At 37.8% G+C, this 14,893-nt stretch overlaps 2 pseudogenes; both read right to left on the reverse strand.

Moving 5' to 3' along the window:
• LOC137028241 (uncharacterized) overlaps positions 1-2,668 on the reverse strand; it is a 40,595-nt pseudogene extending 37,927 nt beyond the window's left edge.
• Positions 2,669-3,122: 454 nt separating this feature from the next.
• Positions 3,123-14,893, reverse strand: part of LOC137028242 (zinc finger protein 721-like) — a 36,782-nt pseudogene continuing 25,011 nt past the window's right edge.

Genomic DNA, 14,893 nt, shown 5'->3' on the forward strand with positions numbered 1-14,893 from the left:
CACTTGTTACAGGTCCCGTAATTGGATGACGTCGCGGCCAGTCATCGGAGTCTCGCGACATCCCGAGAACCAATGAGACGCTAGTGGGCGCGTATAAAGACCCGGATGCGACACGAGCGCGAGAGAATCGTTTGCTTTGTTTTGTTTGCTCTCCTGCGTTTGCTGTCGTATTTTTGCTCTTGTTTAGTTTGATTTGTTTATTGTGTGTTTTCTTCACTTGAAACTGTGTTCATCATGCCCTACTACTGATACTGTGGTTATGGCGTGACTCGACTCTTGATTTGTCAGAGTTTGTTCAAGTCCTTCTCCGATACATAGTGATGGGACCAGGTTAGTATGTCACGTGACTTACACCTCGCAACACGTAGAGTAAAGTTGTTTAAACACACTAGTTTATGAGCGGGTGCCAATTTATGTATTTATGTTTGTTAGTTAGTGTAGATAGCGGTGTTCTACACTGAAGATGTTATTTTCCTTGCTTTCTTTTGATTAGTTTAGAATTTGTTGGGGTTTAGTTAACTTGTTTTGTTTTATTGATTTCTTTGTTTTAGCACCGCTCTCGTCCCTCGCTTTGTTATCGTTTATTTTACTTTTGTACATAATTTGTAAATAGGTATTTGTTTGTTTTGGATGTATGTTTGGTTCACTGCTTATTGTATCATTGGTGTTTTGTTACCTTGAATTATTTTCCCCTACTAAAAGCAACTATAAATTCAGTTTTCTTCTCTGCCTGTTTCTTCATCGCACACATCATATCTCCTTGATAAATGAGTCCATTCTTTTAACAGCATTTTAATAGTTAACCTTTTCTCATGTTACGTCTCCATACCCTCTAGAAAAAAGTATTTTTTTTTTTAAATACCATTTTTGAAGCTTTATTTGCTCAACATTACAATAAACATGCATTTTCGTTAATGTATTTGTACATTTACAGCTGAAAGTGTCCTAAAATTATTAGAGAATATGCTAGTAATTTTGATGTTAGTATTAACTTTTAACAAATGCATTACTAGAAAAAAAATGCAGTGCTTTATTTTGCAGGAAAGTTGAACTGTTTGGCTAAGGTAAGAGTGTTTAGATCACAGTGTTAACTGTTTTGAGAGCAGAACATTACTTTGGAGAAATGTGTCAAATCGATTGAGAAAAATTGTAATTCCTATGGAAGCAGTAAGGGTGTACTTAGTTTGTCACACATTAATTCTAATTAATAGGCATGTTGGCCTAGTTTTTGTTAAATACGTAATGATACGGTGTAATATGTCATGTGTTGTTCATCTGAGGTTGTATTTACATAATTTTAAGACCTGCCAAGGACCAACTGATATTATTTTATGTCCTGATGCATTAAACCACAGAATTCAAAGGGGAGTATTTTGTTCTTCAGCCTCATGAATGAAGAATCAGGAATAAACACCAACCTCTTTGTTCTTCAGTGGGTTTCATTTTGCAGTGTTCTGAATCTCTCATCTTCTCATCTCTGCAGATTTTAAGCTCTTCCTGATGGTTTGATGCTCGACTTCACTTGTAAATGGTAATATTCCAGCATTTATTGGTGAATTGCAGTGGGAGGAGCTTCACTGAAGGAGGAGGAACAGATCTGACAGAATCAAGGAAAAAAAAATAATAATAATAATTAAAAAAAAAAAATCGCTGAGTTTGTTTTTATACCATTTTACAAATTAAGTATTTATGTTTATCTATCTATCTAATCTAATAAAGTAACTTTATGGTAAAGTGTTTTATACTTACATTTTTATTTCTAAGAATTTCATCCACATGCTTTACACGTACATTTATTATTATTATACTATATTAAAATATAAAAATAAGGAGTAGTGGCACAACAATTAACAGATATCAAATACAAATAATGTAAGAATTTAAAAAAAAAACCTTAGAAACATAAATTTAAAAGAAGCAAATATCGCACTGATTGAATTTAAGTCAACTTGTTTGTTCAATGTGTTTTAGTTTTGTATTTTATTTGATACATGGTTCATCAGATTAATTAACTGCTTTTATGAAACTTACCTATCTCTTGTCGATGTCACAATAGCTGATCGTTCAGTTTGATCTCCTCAAGTCTGTTGACATGAATAAAATGATCTTAATGTGGCAATTTAAAGATCTGATGACATCAGCATAATGAATGAGGTGAAAACAGGATCTATTGACATTAAAAATAAAGAGGCTTTTCAGCTGCTCTGATAATAATGATGATCCATAGACTATCAATACTCATTAAACAACACATTCGGGATCAGCAGCAGATCATCTCACTTTATTCTAAGTATTTGCTGATAGAAACAGATTGTTTGAGTCGGAATATATGCTGAAAGCCTATGCTCCAAATAGTTTCTCAAACACAGAAAAATAGCAGTAAAATAAAGACAATAATTACACCCATCTTTATTAACCACTTCAATTTGTCCATATGAACCTAAATATAGTTAGATTTCCTAGCAACTGCATTCATAACAACATTGTAGTTTGAAAATCTTACCGTTTTGTATATGAATAGAAACAAGCAAATAATCTTCTTCTTTAAAAATAATCGTTTTACTTATCGCAGACACACAAATAGCGCTGAAACCGATGAAAACATTTTAGAAATGAGCCCGTAAACGTTGCTTTAACAAACGGTCCTACATTAGCGTGAACTGCTCACCTCAGAAGGAACGCGCGAATGATGACGTCATTACCGCGAGACGAGATCATCGGCATATTATCAGAAACGCGCCAAATACATATTAGGGTAAAACAAATAATATAGATCTCAATAGTTCTGTTTGGTAATCAGTTGTTTTTTTTTTTTTTTTTATTTCTCCATGGGCGGACATAGTTTAATCTCATTTGTGTCCTCATTTGCTAAAGGCAATTTGAACAGCTGTGAGTGTTGAATGCAGACTCAAATCAAAGTCAATTCATTTATTTTCAAAAATTAACAATAAATACAACCAAATTATAAATAAAAACATAGGAAATTTCCTACAGTTAAACAAATGAAAGCGTTCAAGACGTTCCATACTCAGCATTATAAACATATGCATTATAAGAAAATGTAACACAAAATGAAACTATGATATTTATATCATAATTTTTCTTCATGTAGCCTACAAGAATAAAATATTTAGTCCATCTTGTTAATTTCACTGTTGAAACTTTTGTTCTTGAAAATTAACTGAATTCACTGTGACAAACTTGGATGTTTCTTTGGTCTGAAAAACAAAACAAAAACAAAAACAAAACAAAAAAACAACAACAGAAATTCAACATTTCCACTAAAACTTAGGGGTGTAACAATACACTCATTATTGTCACGATAATGATTGATTCTATAAAAATCGTGATACTGAACTCAAAATACGATCACGTTATCTTAAGCCAAAATAAAGGAAAGTTTTTTTTTATCATTACTGTATTTTTATTTTATTATCAGGACCCACAAATATCCCCCCATTGCATTATTTTTAACATTGTATAGTAGTTTAATGTAGTAATGACATTGGCTGATAAGCAGATCAGAATCAACTCGCGAGAATGTGAACAGAAGTTTAACTAAACACTCACAGACATCCAAATCACGCAAACATAGGAAATTAGAGAGTGGAAATTAATTAAACTGTAGCATAACAGGGGAATGGATCTATGAAAAGAGTCATTTAACAAGCTGGAGGAACCATCACTTTCTCACTTTAAAGCACCTTTGTTAACAAAAGGGGTTCACAACTTAATACTAAATCACCGTTTAGTGTTCAAATGTATATTCTTTTTAAATAAAAGTATTTCAAATAAAAATATTTTGAGGAGCATCCGGATCTGCAATTTCAAGAAAATTCTTGATGATTCGGTCCAATGGTGCTGAAGTTGTAATCAATATCTTCTGCGTTGAATGAAGAAATGAAGATGAAATTGCGCTGTTAATTTGACCCTGTTGTCGAGGAAGTTGCACATGGCTTGTGCACGTCAATGAGGCCTGTCCGCCTAACTGTGCCGGCCCTGGTGGCTGACTGAGGTGAGAAACAGTAGGTAGAATCATCAAAAAATTGATATTGTCAAGAACATTTTGAAAATTAACATTAAAATTGTGTGTTTGATCGATCCAGTCATTACAGAAGATAAAGATGAGAGTGAGTACATGATGGCAAATTTAAATTTTTGGGTGAATTATACCTTATAAATACAGTAAGGTGAGCCTTGGATTAAACTAAGTTTTACATCAACGATACATATTTTCTCATTATTATATCGCGACATCTCAATATAATGATGTATAATTACAACCCTACTAAAACTACCATTACAAACGTTACAAAGATAGTTATCTCCATGTAAACTACAAAATGCGAATATGAGGAAACTATGACGTCATGCTTCTATGTATTTAGTGTTCAGTATTTCATTACAAAGTGATATTGCCAACTACTGCCTTAGCAGCAGAATACAGTGTTTTTTTGACGTTTTCATGGATCCGAGTGAATAGGAATAATTTTGACAACATTTTCATCCGTCATCGTTTCCATTTTAGTACATCGTTGTCTTGTAAATGTATCCTCATATTGAACAGATTTTATTGCTCAACGGTATTATTGTCACATTTAGTGAGGATGCGGCTTCACATCTGAAAGTACTGGATCTGAAGATAAACTACTTAGGCCTACTGTGATTGTTGATTGTATGACTGTGTAGAGCAGATGATCGAGTGTAACTCTTCCCACATGCAGTGCAGTGATACGGTTTCTCTCCAGTGTGGATCCTCTTGTGTTTTTTTAGGGCTCCTGACTCAGTAAATCTCCTGTTGCAGTGTGAACTCTTGTAAGGTTTCTCTCCAGTGTGGATCCTCTGGTGTGATTTCAATTGTCCTGACTGACTGAATCTCTTGTTGCAGTTTGAACACTTGTAAGGCTTCTCTCCAGTGTAAATTCTCTGGTGTCGTTTCAAGTCTTTAGTTGTAATAAAACTCTTCCCACACTCTTCCCACACATGCACTTTTTCACCAGTATGTATTTTCCGATGATCATTTAAATTCTGCAGATAATAAAAGCTTTTTCCACACAAAGAACATGAATGTGGTTTCTTCTGTGAATGAGTTCTCAGGTGTATATTCTGGCCTGAAGCCATCAAGAATGTTTTGCCACATTGATCTCATCCATGCAGTTTCTCTCCAGTGTGGATGACCATGTGTGTCTTAAGGTGTCCTTGATGTGCAAAACTCTTTCCACACTGATCACATGTGAACGGCTTCTCTCCAGTGTGGATCCTCATGTGAACCTTGAGGTTTTGTGTGCATGTGAAACTCTTCCCACACTGATCACATGTGAACGGTTTCTCTCCAGTGTGGATCCTCATGTGAACCTTGAAACTCTTTTTTTGTGTGAAACTCTTCCCACATTTATCACACTTGACCAGGTTCTCTCCAGTGTGAATCCTCAAGTGAAGCTTGAGACTCTGTTTGCGTGTGAATCTCTTTTCACACTGATGGCAGGTGAAATGTTTCTTGCCTCTTCTTTTCAGTAAAGAAACACTTTCAGTCTGTGAGCTAATTTTTTCTCCAGTTTTGACATGATGTTCCTCCTCCTCTTTACTCTCCTCATTCTCCAACAGCACATCTGAAATATAAGTTTAAAAAAAGTTAAAGTAGACAGTGAAAGTAGACAAGTTATGATCATTTTGATGCATTTTTATAAATCTCTTTCCATGAACAAGGTAAGTAGTTTTAAAACATTATCGGCACACAACCCATGTTTCTGTAGAGAGAACTATTAAATATTTGGTCAACTCCACAAATTACCCAACATTAAAAAACTATTCAATAGTGAAACAGTTCTGACATTCTTGCATATGAATATATAATTTATTTTATTAAAAACTTAAACTGAAGCTTTGCTTCCACCAAATTTACCTGGAACAATTTGACCCAGGAACTTTTTTTTCCACTCAGACCTCTTGCTGTCTGCATTTCCATCACGGTCTAAAGTACCGTGAAGATTCAGGCCGGTGATGTAGGACTGCGTGCCACTTTCCAGTTCCCACTGGATTTCATCTCCTCCGCAAATAAGCTAAATAAAGCCTGAACCTTGTCGGTCCATTGGTCATAATTCTTTTTTCAATAATTTTATTTGAATAGCAAACAACTCAACCATGCTGCATGAACTCAACCAAACAGCATGTTCAGCATCCAAATCCCACTCCTGAATGTTCCTGAACTTTGAAAAAGTACTACCTAGCAAACAGGGACTTTCTGATGGGGAAATTTTTACACAGAACTTTATTTAGACCCTGGTTCATGCAGTCCAAACACACTGAGTACCACCCCAAAGTCCCTAGTTCCTGGGGAAAGTTACTGCGGTGGAAACATGGCTTTAAGTAGCTGCCCAACATTTTTCACTCAACAAAGTTACAAAAATTTCCTTTCTTTCTGTTTCCTCATGTTTAAAAATAGTGTTTGTTACGGTTTAGGGTAACACCTGTTCCCTAATCGGAAGCTGTTCGCCTTTAGGTGGCGTCCTAGGTTCTGGTGTTGTGTCTGTGTTCGTCTTTGTGTTTTGCAGGGTGGAGTCGGGTGTAACGGGTTGCCTATGATGAGTGGACTGATTAAAGGATCTGTCTTTCCAGAGGGCTTTGGATCTGTGCTTGGGTTCCTTTTTTCACTTGAGCTTGACCTCTCTCTGGCACCAGTTAGTGTTATTTTTTTGTTAGTTTATCATGTATTCTTTCTTTAAATAAATGTGTTTTTGAGCTAACTTGAGTCAAGCGTGGCCTCCCCGTTTTGTTACGCTGCCATAAGCCAGGTAGTATTTAACATGTGGGGGCTCGTCCGGGATTTGAACCCAGGACCCCCCAAAGTCTTAAAATGGCGACACACAAGAAGTGACATCATTTGAACTCTAGATAATGTGAAAATAATCTCAATCCATTGTATTGACTGCTTTTATCAACCCTGTAACCAAAGTTATAAGAGAAAATAACTATTATGAAATATAATTTTTTTGATAACTATATATATATATATATATATATATATATATATATATATATATATATATATAAAACAGGCTTTGCTTAATCTATGTTAGGGTTAGGTGCTCACGTGCCCACTGTTGGCACTTTTGGCATTGGACAGGGCAACACCTTGATTTGTTTCTTTTTCAGCCAATTTTGTTGTAGATTTGCTGATATGATTGGGATCATTGTTTATTTACATAATGTCTTAGGTTACATTTGTAAACATGGTTCCCTGAGAAGAGGGAATGAGACTCTGCATCCCCTAGGGTTTGCTATGGGGGAATGCCTCTGGCATGCCAGGTGTCTGAAATGTGAGTCTAAACACGAAAATGAACTTGACATTGGCAGGCGGCAGCCCATGAAGTCATCACTGGTGCGACCCTGAGTATAAAAGTGCCCCTGTGAATAACGTCATCCACTTCTTGTCTGAAGGAGACTGGAGTAGGAATGCTTGAAGCATGGCAAAGGGATGAAGAGTCTCATTCCCTATTCTCAGGGAACCATGGTTACATGCATAACCTGAGATGTTCCCTTTCGAAAGGGAACTCATGCTGCATCCCCTAGGAGTAACTATGTGGAGCAGAATATCTCTTCAGCATGACAGCATGGGTAAGTGCCTTATTGGCTGAGCCAAGTCAAAAAATCAGTCTTCTTCCCCAAGGCACACAAGTGACAATCATAGGTCAGAGCTTCTCAAGAATGGAGGCCTCAAAAGGATAACTCTAAAGAGAGGAAGCCCAACTATGTTCATACTTATGCAAGCTTGGAGGAGTGCAGAGTGGAGGCCTATATAATGCCTCTCTGATTGAGAGAAGGCCTAGCAACACTTTAAGCAGCCAAGGAGGTTCCAAGAAAGTATATACAAGTATAGTATATACAAGTATACTATCAGCAGGATGACGTTATTCACAGGTGCACCTGGCCTGCCAGAACCATTCCCCGTAACGACACCTAGGGGATGCAGTGTGATCCCTTTTGAAAGGGAACCCAATTTTGGGCAAGCTTTAGCTGTCAAACAGATGGATTCCCATTTGCCTCTAGAATACTTTGGTGTGCAGAAGAGTTCATGGTCGACTCAATGACTGTGAGGCAAGACAAGTTTTATATAACATCTGTTTAACTTATAACATGAAAGTAAGGTTAATAATATAAACTTAGAGAACATTTTTAATTTTACTCAAATTAGGGTGATGCAAAAATGAGTACACCCCATTGAAAGTCTATGGAGCAAAACTAAATTTTAGTCTACAAATGTTACACCAGTGCCCAGCAGACAGTTGACTATAAAAGGGTGTAAAAACCCCTTCCCATTTCATGCTGTCAGCAATGGCACCACATGGAAGAGAAATGTCACAAGACCTGAAAAAGAAAATAATTTCTTTACACCAGAAAGGTGAAAGCTACAAGATCAGCAAAGCTTTACTTATCAATCAGAATACTGTAGCAAAAATGGTACAAAGAATAAAAGAACACCAGGTCATCCACAGAAGTTAACACCTCAGCAGGAGCGTCTTCTGATGAGTAGGGCTGAAGAAAATCGGCATGCAAGTTCACAGCAGTTATCTAAAATAGTAGAAAGCAAAACTGAGGTGACTATTTCCCGTGACACAATACGGCATACACTTCGGAGGAATGGTGTGCATGGGTGCCATCCACGAAAGAAGCCTCTCCTAAAGCCCAGGCACAAAAAAACCTGCCTAAAGTTTGCCATGGCCCATGCTGACAAAGATGAAGACTACTGGGACTCTATACTCTGGAGTGATGAGACCAAGATAAATGTTTTTGTAACCGATGGCTTTAAAAAAACTGTATGGTGTCGCAAAGGTGAGGAACACAAAGAAAAATGCATGGTGCCTACAGTGAAACATGGTGGTGGCAGTGTCCTTATGTGGGGCTGCATGAGTGCTGCTGGTGTCAGGGAGCTGCATTTCATTGATGGCATCATAAATTCACAGATGTACTGCTCTATACTGAAAGAGAAGATGCTACCATTCACTTCATCCCCTTGGTTGTTGTGCACTTTTCCAACATGACAATGATCCTAAACACACATCTAAGGCCACTGTTGGATTTCTGAAGAAGAACAGGGCGAGGGCTTGGAACCAGAGGGGCGTAAGTGGCATTTGACAAACTTTACAGGAGAGCCAAAACAAAATTTTGACCACACTTCAATCAACTGTATTTATTAACCTTCAACGACAACATTGCAACAACATACATACTTATACGAGTAAGTTCTTAAGTGAACATATTATGGCATATTAACACAATGAACATATTATAAAACCTTGCAAAATCTTGAAAATATGGCAAGAACATCAAACAACTGCTGATCAATGCAGAAATTATTGGTAAAAACATTGGTTAAAAATACTAACTTCATAACTTTTCATTTTATTTAAAATACTGTATACATTTCATCATAAATTTCATCATTTCAAACTGTTTAACATTTCATTTCTAACCGTTTAATTTCAATTCTCATTTATGAGTTCACATTCATGTCAAACAGTTTAACATTTAATTTCAAACAGTTTAATTTCTCTTGTTTATTACACATTTCACTTTTTAGTTCACTTTAGTTGAACTAAAAAGTTCACTCACTGCCCACTGTCAGAGTGTTATAGAACTCTGCATAACAGTGAGGAATACTCCCATTGGTGCACAGGGTGAGTAGGTCTTTTTTCTTTAAGGCACTGATCACTGGAGGATTTTCATACAATGAGCTGGGGTGTGTGGTTCTGGTGCCTCTGGTGCCTCTTGTTGCCTGTTGTGCCACCGTCAGTTTTCGGAAGGTTGGGGCGGTGAAATCATACTTGAAGAAGATTGTTTTTGGTTCATCTTTCGTGTAGCGGAACCATTTAATCTTCTGCCAATGAACTGATTGTCCCTCCTCATCTTTTGTTCTGTTTTTGAGTATGTGGTTGGAGAGGGACTTGAAGTCCAGAAAGTCCTTGTGTTCAAGTTCATGTACACTGTATGGGTCGTTCCTTCTTGCCATTCTCACAAGTGTGTAGTAGCCATCAGTAAATAGAAGTATGGGAGTAAATAGAAATGGGAGTAAATAGAAACTTTTCTTCTTGCAGTTTCCACTGCAGCATGCACACTATCACACTCCATCTGGCTGTGACCAGACTCCATGTATTTATGGTCAATAGTGGAGAGGGGCAGTGAGCTGACAGCACGCAGGCACATCGTGCTAAAGGCAGCATTCCTGTTCTGTCCACCACAAGTATCTGAATAAAGAACTGCATGTTTTACATGTGGACTAAGTTCTTTAAGGTACTTGTAAACACATGTGCTAATCTCTGAAGATCCATGGCCGCCTTCCCCCTCATGCAACATGTAACACTTGACATCTTTACTGTCTAATTCGTACACAGTGAGGTTGTACGTACTTAGCTAGCGTGAGTAGAACAGGCAATTTACGTTGCTCCAGGGAGTGGTCAACACTTGTTCTAGGTCAAAAGTGACAGCCTTGTATGACTCATTCTCTTTTGCTTTCTTTTTATCATTTTCTTTTTGTTCTCTGGCCGGGGTCTTTCTTAACTGGTGAGCATCATACTCATTCTTGTGAGTTGTCTTCTCACTGTCTTCTAAACGTTGGTACCACTCACAGTATTTACATGCATCTTTCTTCGGAGTGTGAAAGGCAAGATTGAACTCACTGTCAAACACTGTTCTATAAAGACTTTGTTTTTCTGGTATAATCTTCCACTCCTGTTCGCATTTCTCTTTATACAGTGCATACATTTTTGGCAGATTCAGAGATCCTTCCAAGTAGAGCTTGTTTGTATCTTTCCTGGAGTAGTGGGATTCAAGTTTTGGGAAAGAATCGATGTGCTCTCGTATTTTATCTTTGCTACTCTCAGGGACTTTGTTTTGAGGTGCATGCCGCCCTTTCTTGCTTGAAGGGGTAATTCCCAATTCACTAGAGGTATGGCCGCCTGCAGACCGTGCAAATTTCTCTGACACATCAAGGGTCTTCAAAAAAAAGTCCTTGCATACCCTAATCTGTCTTCTCTCTGAGGTTAAATAATACTCAAATGTATGATTTCTTCTTGAGATTGTTTTCCTGTTTATTTTCTCTCTTTTGACAACATGATTGACAATGAAGTCTTTCTGCCTCGCTGCATCTCCCATCTCCCAATAATATTCAAATACTTTTTCCCTCACTTCCTCAGGGAAGTTTTCATTGCATTTGTAGCGACAGGAGGCACAGTTCTTCTCCCTCATCCTCGTTCTTGGGACCTGAATGCCATGTGAATTCATGTAGCTTTGGCCAGAATTTCTTAACCTCTTGCGTTTGTTCTTTTTCCAGTTGTCAACACTTCTCTGTCTTTTTCTCCCTCTTTGTGTGTTGGCATCCTCCTCCTGTCCATTGTCTGCCTCTCCCTCCTGAACAACTTCAAGCACAATAACTGTCTCACTCCCTAGAGCTTCTTCTGTCTCTGTGTGTCCCTCATCAATTGCATGATCTCTCGCCCTGTCTGTCTCTCTCCCTCCATCTTGTGCTGTTTCCATGTGTGTGTCTCTCTCTCCAATCTCCTCATCTCTCTCCCTCATCTCATGTGGTTGTGTCCCTAAACGATTAATCATTAATATTTACCATTATCCTATATTGGTAGTACTGTTTATATATATATATATATAGGCCTACTGAGCCTGGGCCTGCAACAGATTCTTGATAACATAACATACCATTATCCGACATGAACTGAATGATTAAGGGTTAAATTAGGTTATGCTTAATGTTCAAAAAGTGCAAGTCAGAACTCACTTTCTCCATCATGTGCTGTCTTCATGTTTCCCTTAAGCTGATCTCTCTCCCTCATCTCATTCGGCTCTGTCCCTTTATGATTTACATACAGTATGTATTAATATCCTACATGAATTCCCTGAATCTAGTAGTTCAGGGTTAGAGTTAAGTTGACTGTGAATGTTTAAAAGAATATTCGGTAACACTTTATAATAACTGCACACTATTAATCATTAATAGTGATTAATGACAAGGCATAACTACTACAAGGCATAACTAGTCCTCACTTTAGATGAGCTCACAAAATAGTTCACTGACCACTACTAAATGCTTTATAACTACCTGAATTAACCCTTAATTACACTAGAAATACATAATAAATCATTATTAACACACCAAGCAACTATTACTATATGTCTGAATAATAAGATGTATGAATGTACATTTAAATAGTTTAGTCATTTACTTACAATTTCTAAGTGATCTTATCTGACAACTCCTAAATTATTGGTGTAAATAATGCTATACTTAATTTAGAAATGATAAATTGATCATTAATAAAGTATGAAAATACATTTATTAAACACATTATAGATATGCTTGTAAATCAAGTACAAAGTGTTACCAAATAGTATATGCAAGAATATTATGCTACTTTAAATCACAGTTAGCCAGATTAGACCAAAACAAAGGTATTAGCATGCTAGGCTAGGCTAATAAGGCTAGACTATCAATGCATGTGTCTTACATCCAACACTCAAGTGAGGAGCAGCATACAAAAACATCTCTTCATCTGTCACTTCTTCACAAGATTCATCCGTTTGCTTCATTATATTCATCAAAATTTGTTCTGCCTCAGACAGTTCCATGTGTGCAGCATGCATCATGTGCTGCGTGTCAGCCATTTTAGCTAGTGCTGTTTAGGGGCTTACGCCCTTATGGCTCTGAAAAATACTGTAGGCTCTTGTATTGTTCAGAGCTAGAAGGGCGTAAGTGGACTTGCGCCCTTCTGGCTCCAAACAATGTGTAGGCCATACATGTATTTTTTAGAGCCAGAAGGGCGTAAGTGGACATACGCCCCTCTGGCTCCAAACAATGCTGAAACTTTTGTGTTAGGTCTTTGTTGTTTTGTTGCTTTATTCAATATAGGTTGATTTCTGATGTGTCTTTTTGGCACAACTAGATAGAGCTCATCAAGACCTTTAATTTGATATATAGAACTCATTTTCGCCAAAAATGCCACTTACGCCCCTCTGGTTCCAAGCCCTCGAGGGTGAAAGTGATTCAGTAGTTCCAGATCTGAACCCAATCGAGCACCTATGGGGAATTCTGAAGAGACAAGTTGAGCATCACTCTCCATCCAGATTCCAGTCTCTAAAACAGGTCATTTTTGAAGAATGGAAAAAGATGTTGCAAAATGTCGCCAACTTATTCATTCCATGCCTAGAAGACTTGGTGCGGTCATTAAAAATAATGAAGGCCATACAAAGTACTTTTGTAGTAGATTTTTGCATCACCCTAATTTGAGTAAAACTGAAAAATGTGTAATCCAAGTTATATTAAGAACCTTACTTCCATATTATAAGTTAGACATAAGTTATATTAAACTTAGTCTTGTCAACATTTTGGAAATTGTTTTTGTGTTCATTGAGATATTGTTTAAAATGCTACTTTTCAAAGGGGGTGTACTCATTTATGCTGAACACTGTAGCTATTTAGTTTGTCACACATAACACTATATTGCCAAATGTATTGGGAGACCCCTCCAAATCCTTGAATTCAGGTGTTTCAATCACTTTCATGGCCACAGGTGTATAAAATCAAGCACCTAGGCATGCAGACTGCTTCCATAAACATTTGTGAAAGAATGGGTTGCTCTCAGGAGCTAAGTAAATTCAAGCGTGGTACGGTGATAGGTTGCCACCTGTGCAATAAGTTCATTTTTGAAATTTCCACACTACTAAATATTCCACAGTCAACTGTGGAATCTTCTCCATTTACACTACATCACTTGGTCCCATCATTCAGGCACATGATTTCTCCTACTATTGCTATGCGGATGACACACAACTCTTCCTTTCATTCCAACCAGATGATCCCACAGTAGCTGCACGAATCTCAAGCTGTCTGGCGGACATCTCGGCATGGATGAAAGAACATCATTTACAGCTCAACCTGGCTAAGACTGAGCTTCTCGTCTTCCCTGCCAATCCGACTCTAAATCACGATTTCAGCATCCAGCTAGGCACATCCTCAATTACCCCATCAAATTCGGCCAGAAATCTTGGAGTAATCCTTGATGATCAACTGACCTTCAAAGACCACATTCCAATGACAGCTCGGTCATGCAGATTTGCACTATACAACATCAGGAAAATCAGGCCCTTTCTAACAGAACATGCAACACAACTTCTGGTCCAGGCTCTGGTCATTTCTAGGCTTGATTACTGCAATGCACTTCCGGCTGGACTGCCATCATGCACAATCAAGCCTCTACAAATGATTCAGAACGCAGCAGCACGTCTCGTCTTCAACGAGCCCAAAAGAGCCCACGTCACGCCTCTCTTCATCTCTCTTCACTGGCTACCACTTGCTGCTCGCATCAAATTCAAGGTGTTGATGCTTGCTTACAGATCTACCACAGGCTCAGCACCCTCCTACTTCCACTCACTCTTACGAGTCTACACTCCTACCAGAAACCTGCGCTCATTAAAGGAGCGAAGGCTTGTGGTACCATCACAGAGAGGCACGAAATCACTTTCCAGAACATTCTCATTCACTGTCCCTTGCTGGTGGAATGATCTTCCTGCCTTCATCCGGAATGCGGAATCCCTGGCAATATTCAAAAGACAGCTGAAAACCCATCTCTTTCGTGAGCACTTAACCTCATCTTAAAAAAAAAAAAAAAACCTTCTTATTCCTATCCTTTCACTTCCTCTAATCCCTCTCTATTGTATCTTAGGATAATCTGAGGATAATTTCCTCACTTGTAAGTCGCTTTGGATAAAAGCATCTGCCAAATGAATAAATGTAAATGTAAATGTAACTGTGTGCTGAGTTGCTGTTGTTCCCAATTGCTTCCACTTCATGATACCACTAACAAAGTAGTAGGCCAACCACAGAGCAAGG

The sequence above is a fragment of the Chanodichthys erythropterus genome, chromosome 10 (genome assembly GCF_024489055.1).
Source record: "Chanodichthys erythropterus isolate Z2021 chromosome 10, ASM2448905v1, whole genome shotgun sequence".
NCBI lineage: Eukaryota > Metazoa > Chordata > Actinopteri > Cypriniformes > Xenocyprididae > Chanodichthys > Chanodichthys erythropterus.